Source organism: Anomaloglossus baeobatrachus, chromosome 4, assembly GCF_048569485.1.
Source record: "Anomaloglossus baeobatrachus isolate aAnoBae1 chromosome 4, aAnoBae1.hap1, whole genome shotgun sequence".
NCBI classification, from domain to species: domain Eukaryota; kingdom Metazoa; phylum Chordata; class Amphibia; order Anura; family Aromobatidae; genus Anomaloglossus; species Anomaloglossus baeobatrachus.
In genome coordinates this window covers 130262096-130267965 of record NC_134356.1, presented here as the reverse complement: position 1 = coordinate 130267965, position 5870 = coordinate 130262096, and the positions used below count along the sequence as shown (strand labels likewise).

At 43.1% G+C, this 5870-nt stretch overlaps 1 long non-coding RNA gene across 2 annotated transcripts; it reads right to left on the bottom strand.

Annotated features, from left to right (window-relative positions):
* Positions 1-202: 202 nt before the first annotated feature.
* On the bottom strand, positions 203-1568 carry LOC142301302 (uncharacterized). 2 transcript variants are annotated; one of them, XR_012752747.1, is made up of 4 exons: positions 1494-1568; positions 695-752; positions 375-466; positions 203-268 (listed from the first exon to the last, which is right to left on the bottom strand). It is a non-coding gene; the product is annotated as an uncharacterized LOC142301302 (long non-coding RNA). The 2 variants fall into 2 exon arrangements; XR_012752748.1 differs by lacking the exon at positions 1494-1568 and adding an exon at positions 833-908.
* Between the last annotated feature and the right edge of the window lie 4302 nt (positions 1569-5870).

Sequence of the window (5870 nt, the reverse complement as noted above, 5' to 3'; positions counted from 1 at the left end):
TCTGACCAATGGTCTGACACTAACTTGTGCTTTAACTCTATTCCTAATTAAATACAGAAAAGTCCGGCTGCAACTGCTACAGATAGGTGCTATCGGGTAATAAATTAGTAACAAGTAATGGGGAACCCGAGCACTCAATAAGAGAGGAGAGGAAAATTTGAATGCAAGTGTTTTTATTCACAACCAACAAAAATTGCAAAATGTGAACCCTGACACAAAAGCAACAAACCAACGTTTCGGTTTATCAGACCTTTCTCAAGGTAGTTGCCTGTGGAGGTAAAGTACACCGTGAGTATATATATATACACAAGTGTGACAGACAGCAATATATACAAATATACATTTATACACCTATATACAGGATATGTACATACTTATAATAGAGACGCAGAGGTATACGGGTCACAGGGACAGCCGTCAGGGTAGAGGGTAAGTGGAGGGCGTCACATTCAGCATTAAGCGGTATCTGGCAGTTTAGAAATAATATGCATAAGAAGAAGCACCACAATGCAATATGAGGAAGTCAGGACACTGTCCGCTGGATGATACAGATGGCAATAGAATCATGTAATAGGTACATAGGAACATTATATTCCTCATTGAAGAAAGCACAAGTACATCAGTTAGGTACATATATGCATGACCATTTTACATGGAAAGAGATAGTAGTAATCAAGGTAGCAGAACTACATACCAGAATGGTGGTGATGTGACGATTAAACACAGAGGCAGAGGAGGAGAGGAGAAGACGCCTGGAAGGAAAGTCACAAGCATTAGAGAATGGTAAGCAGAGATAGTGAGAGGTCCACAGGGGGAGGATGCACTGGGTTACCTGCTCATAGAGGACCATATAGTGCTGGAACAGCGGTGGCAGTGGTGATGGCAGCATGGGTGTACTGGGCTGGGGAGCACCATTATAAGGAGAACACAGTAGAGCGTCACTTCCGGTTTGGACGGGGCGCAATGCATGGTGGGAAAGTGTCCACTGCACATGTGCGTGATGTCAGCAGTGCTGGGCAGGTGTTGGGAGAGGCTGGGCACATGAGCACTGGGTCTGACAGGAACAGAGACATGTCAGTCATGTCGAGGGGTGTGAGCATGACGTCAGTAGTGTGGGATGAACGATAGGCAGGGTCAGGACACTGAGCGCTGAGTATGATAGGATAAGGGATGTGTCCATCATAGAAAGAGGTGTGGGCATAATGTAGGGAAGAAACTACAGGCAAAATCCTAAAGTCTGTTAGAGGCATGGATGTGTCAGTAATGCAAGTGTGTAATAAGCATGGTATGGATGTGGCAGCAGTGGTATAGTGTGAGCACATAGAGGGCCTAATATGGATATGGGAATATAAGTGGTGTATGAGTAAGAGATACAGGAGGGGGAACATAGGCACTGAGCAGGAGTGAGTGAATGTGAACATGCTAGAGGCTGCGATCTGTATCCACTGGGAGGGCTAAGGATACACTCAGTGTACTGGATGGAGTATAGTTACCTGTCAGGAGGCCCAAATGTGCAGAAGAGTGCTATAGTGGCCCGTGAGTGAAGGAGAAAGGATACTAGGATACCTAGAAGGAGAAAAGGAAGCAAGTACAGGCGTCAGTATCAATACATAGTAAAAAATGATTGATAGGGGAAAAACAAACATACAACTGCAGCGTAACCAATCTTATAAAGGTTGCAATTTGGAGAAATGCACGCATAGCACAACATATGTAATAATGAGTCGTGGAAATAGTCAGAGAACTAGACATGAACCTCATATTCTCGGTTGAGGCCATGGGGTTCCAGGGTTTGGAGGGTATGAATCCAATATGATTCCCTATCACGTAGTAATTGGATGCGATTTCCAGGGTTTGGAGGGTATGAATCCAATATGATTCCCTCTCACGTAGTAATTGGATGCGATTAACTCTATTCCTAACCCATGGTCTAACCCTAACCCTAGCCATAACCCAGGACCCAACCCTAATCCTCACCTCTGACTTAACTTAAACCTTAAATTCTGGCTTAACCTAAGTTTAACTGCTAGACTAATGCTATTAATAGCCCCTGGTCTGAAATTAACTCCTGCTTTAACTCTATGCCTAACCAATGGTGTAACCCTAACCCTATCCTGAACCAAGGACTCAACCCTAATCCTCACTTCTGACTTAACCTAAACTTTAAATACTGGGATAACCTAACTTTAACTGCTGGACTAACCCTATTTCTAGCTCGTGGTCTGTCCCTAACTGCTGTTTTTACTCTATTTCTAACCCATGGTCTAACCCTTAACCCAGCCTTAACCCAGGACCAAATCCTAATCCTCACCTCTGACTTAACCTAAACCTTAAATTCTGGCTTAACCTAAGTTTAACTGCTGCACTAACCCTATTTCTAGCTCGTGGTTTGACCCTAACTCCTGTTTTAACTCTATTACTAACCCATGGTCTAACCCTATCTCTAGCCTTAACCCAGGACCCAACCCTAATCCTCACCTCTGGATTAACCTAAACCTGAAATACTGAGATAACCTAACATTAATTGCTGGACTAACCCTATTTCAAGCTACTGGTCTGACCCTAACTCCTGTTTTAGTTGTAATCCTAACCCATCGTCTTACCCTAACCCTAGCCTTAACCCAGGACTTAAACTTAATCCTCACCTCTGGCCTAACCCAAACCTAAACCTTAAATTCTGGAATAACCTAACTTTAACTGCAGGACTAACCCTATTTCTAGCTCGTGGTCTGACCCTAACTCCTGTTTTAACTCTATTACTAACCCATGGTCTAACCTTAACCCTAGATTTAATTTAGCACCCAACCCAAATCCTCACCTCTGCCATAACCTAAACCTTAAATTCTGGGATAACCTAACGTTAACTGCTGGACTCACCCTATTTCAAGCCACTGGTCTGACCCTAACTCCTGCTTTAACTCTATTCCTGACCCATGGTGTAACCCTAACCCTAGCCTTAACCCAGGACTCAACACTAATTGTCACCACTGACTTAACCTAAACCTTAAATACTGGGATAACTTAACTTTAACTGCTAATGTAACCCTATTTCTAGCTCCTGGTCTGACCCTAACTCCAGTTTTAACTCTATTCCTAACCCATGGTCTAACCCTTACCCTAGCCTTAACCCAGGACCCAACCCTAATCCTCACCGCTGACTTAACCTAAACCTTATATTCTGGGATAACCTAACTTTAACTGCTGGACTAACCCTATTTCTAGCTCGTGTTCTGACCCTAACTGCTGTTTTAACTCTATTTCTAACCCATGGTCTAACCCTAACCCTAGCCTTAACCCAGGACCAAATCCTAATCCTAACCTCTGGCTTAACCTAAACCTTAAATTCTGGCTTAACCTAAGATTAACTGCTGGACTAACCCTATTTCTAGCTCCTAGTCTGACCCTAACTCCTGTTTTAACTCTATTCCTAACCCATAGTCTAACCCTAACCCTAGCCTTAACCCAGGACCCAACCCTAATCCACACCTCTGACCTAACCTAAACCTTAAATACTGGGATAACCTAACTTGAACTGCTGGACTAAACCTATTTCTAGCTCCTGGTTTCACCCTAACTCCTGTTTTAACTATATTCCAAACACGTGGTCTAACCCTAACCCTAGCCTTAACCCAGGATTCAACCCTAATCAACACCTCTGGCCTAACCCAAACCTAAACTTTAAATTCTGGGATAACCTAACTTTAACTGCTGGACTAACCTTATTTCTAGCTCCTGGTCTGACCCTAACTCCTGTTTTAACTCTTTTCCTAACCCATGGTCTAACCCTAACCCTAGCTTTAACCCAGGACCCAACCCTAATCCTCACTTCTGGCTTAACCCAAACCGTCAATTCTGGCTTAACCTAGGTTAAACTGCTGGACCAACCGTATTTCTAGCCCCTAGTTTTAAAGTAACTCCTGTTTTTCCTCTATTCCTAACCCATGGTCTAACCCTAACCCTAACCTTAACCCAGGACTCAAACCTAATCCTCACCTCTGGCCTAACCCAAACCTAAACCGTAAATTCTGGGATAACCTAACTTTAACTGCTGGACTAACCCTATTTCTAGCATCTCGTCTGAACCTAACATCTGTTTTAACTCTATTCCTAACCCATGGTCTAACGCTAACTCTCGTCTTAACCCAGGACCCAACCCTAATGCTCACCTCTGACCTAACCTAAACCTTAAATTCCGTGATAACCTAACTTTAACTGCATGACTAAACCTATTTTTAGCTTATGGTCTGACACTAACTCCTGTTTTAACTCTATTCCTAACCCATAGTCTAACCGTAACCCTAGCCTTAACCCAGGACCCAACCCTAATCCACACCTCTGACCTAACCTAAACCTTAAATACTGGGATAACCTAACTTTAACTGCTGGACTAAACCTATTTCTAGCTCCTGGTTTCACCCTAACTCCTGTTTTAACTCTATTCCTAACACGTGGTCTAACCCTAACCCTAGCCTTTAACCCAGGACCCAACCCTAATCCTCACCTCTGGGTTAATCTAAACCTTATATTCTGGCTTAACCTAGGTTAAACTGCGGACTAACCCTATTTCTAGCCCCTAGTTTTAAACTAACACCTGTTTTTACTTTATTTCTAACCCATGGCCTAACCCTAACCCTAACCTTAACCCAGGATTCAACCCTAATCCTCACCTCTGGCCTAACCCAAACCTAAACTTTAATTTCTGGGATAACCTAACTTTAACTGCTGGACTAACCCTATTTCTAGCTCCTGGTCTGACCCTAACTTTTGTTTTAACTCTATTCCTAACCCATGGTCTAACCCTAACTCTAGCCTTAACCCAGGACCCAACCCTAATCCAAACCTCTGGGTTAATCTAAACCTTATATTCTGTCTTAACCTAGGTTAAACTGCTGGACTAACCCTATTTCTAGCCCCCAGTTTTAAACTAACTCCTGTTTTTACTCTATTCATAACCCATGGTCTAACCCAAACCCTAGCCTTAACCCAGGACCCAACCCTAATCCTCACCTATGGCTTAACCCAAACCTTCAATTATGGCTTAACATAGGTTAAACTGCTGGACTAACCCTATTTCTAGCCCCTAGTTTTAAACTAACTCCTGTTTTACTCTATTCCTAACCCATGGTCTTTCCCTAACCCTAACCTTAACCCAGGATTCAACCCTAAACCTCACCTCTTTCCTTACCCAAACCTAAACCTTAAATTCTGGGATAATCTAACTTTAACTGCAGGACTAACCCTATTTCTAGCTCGTGGTCTGACCCTAACTCCTGTTTTTACTCTATTCCTAACTTATGGTCTAACCCTAACCCTAGCCTTAACCCAGGACCGAACCCTAATCCTCACCTCTGACTTAACCTAAACCTTAAATACTGGGATAACCTAACTTTAACTGCAGGACTAACCCTATTTCTAGCACCTGGTCTGACCCTAACTCCTGCTTTAACTCTATTCCTAACCCTTGGTCTAACCCTAACCCTAACCTTAATCCAGGACTAAACCCTAAACCTCACCTCTGGCCTAGCCCAAACCTAAACCTTCAATTCTGGGATAATCTAACTTTAACTGCTGGTTTAACCCTATTTCTAGCTTTTGGTCTGGCCCTAACTCCTGTTTTTACTCTATTACTAACCCATGGTATAACCCTATCCCTAGCCTTAACCCATGACCCAACCCCAATCCTTACCTATGGCTTAACCTAAACCTTAAATTCTTGTTTAACCTAACTTTAACTGCTGGACTAACCCTGTTTCTAGCTCCTTGTCTGACCCTAACTCCTGTTTTAACTCTATTCCTAACCCATGGTCCAACCCTAACCCTAGCCTTAACCCAGGACCCAACCCTAATCCTCACCTCTGTCTTCACATAAA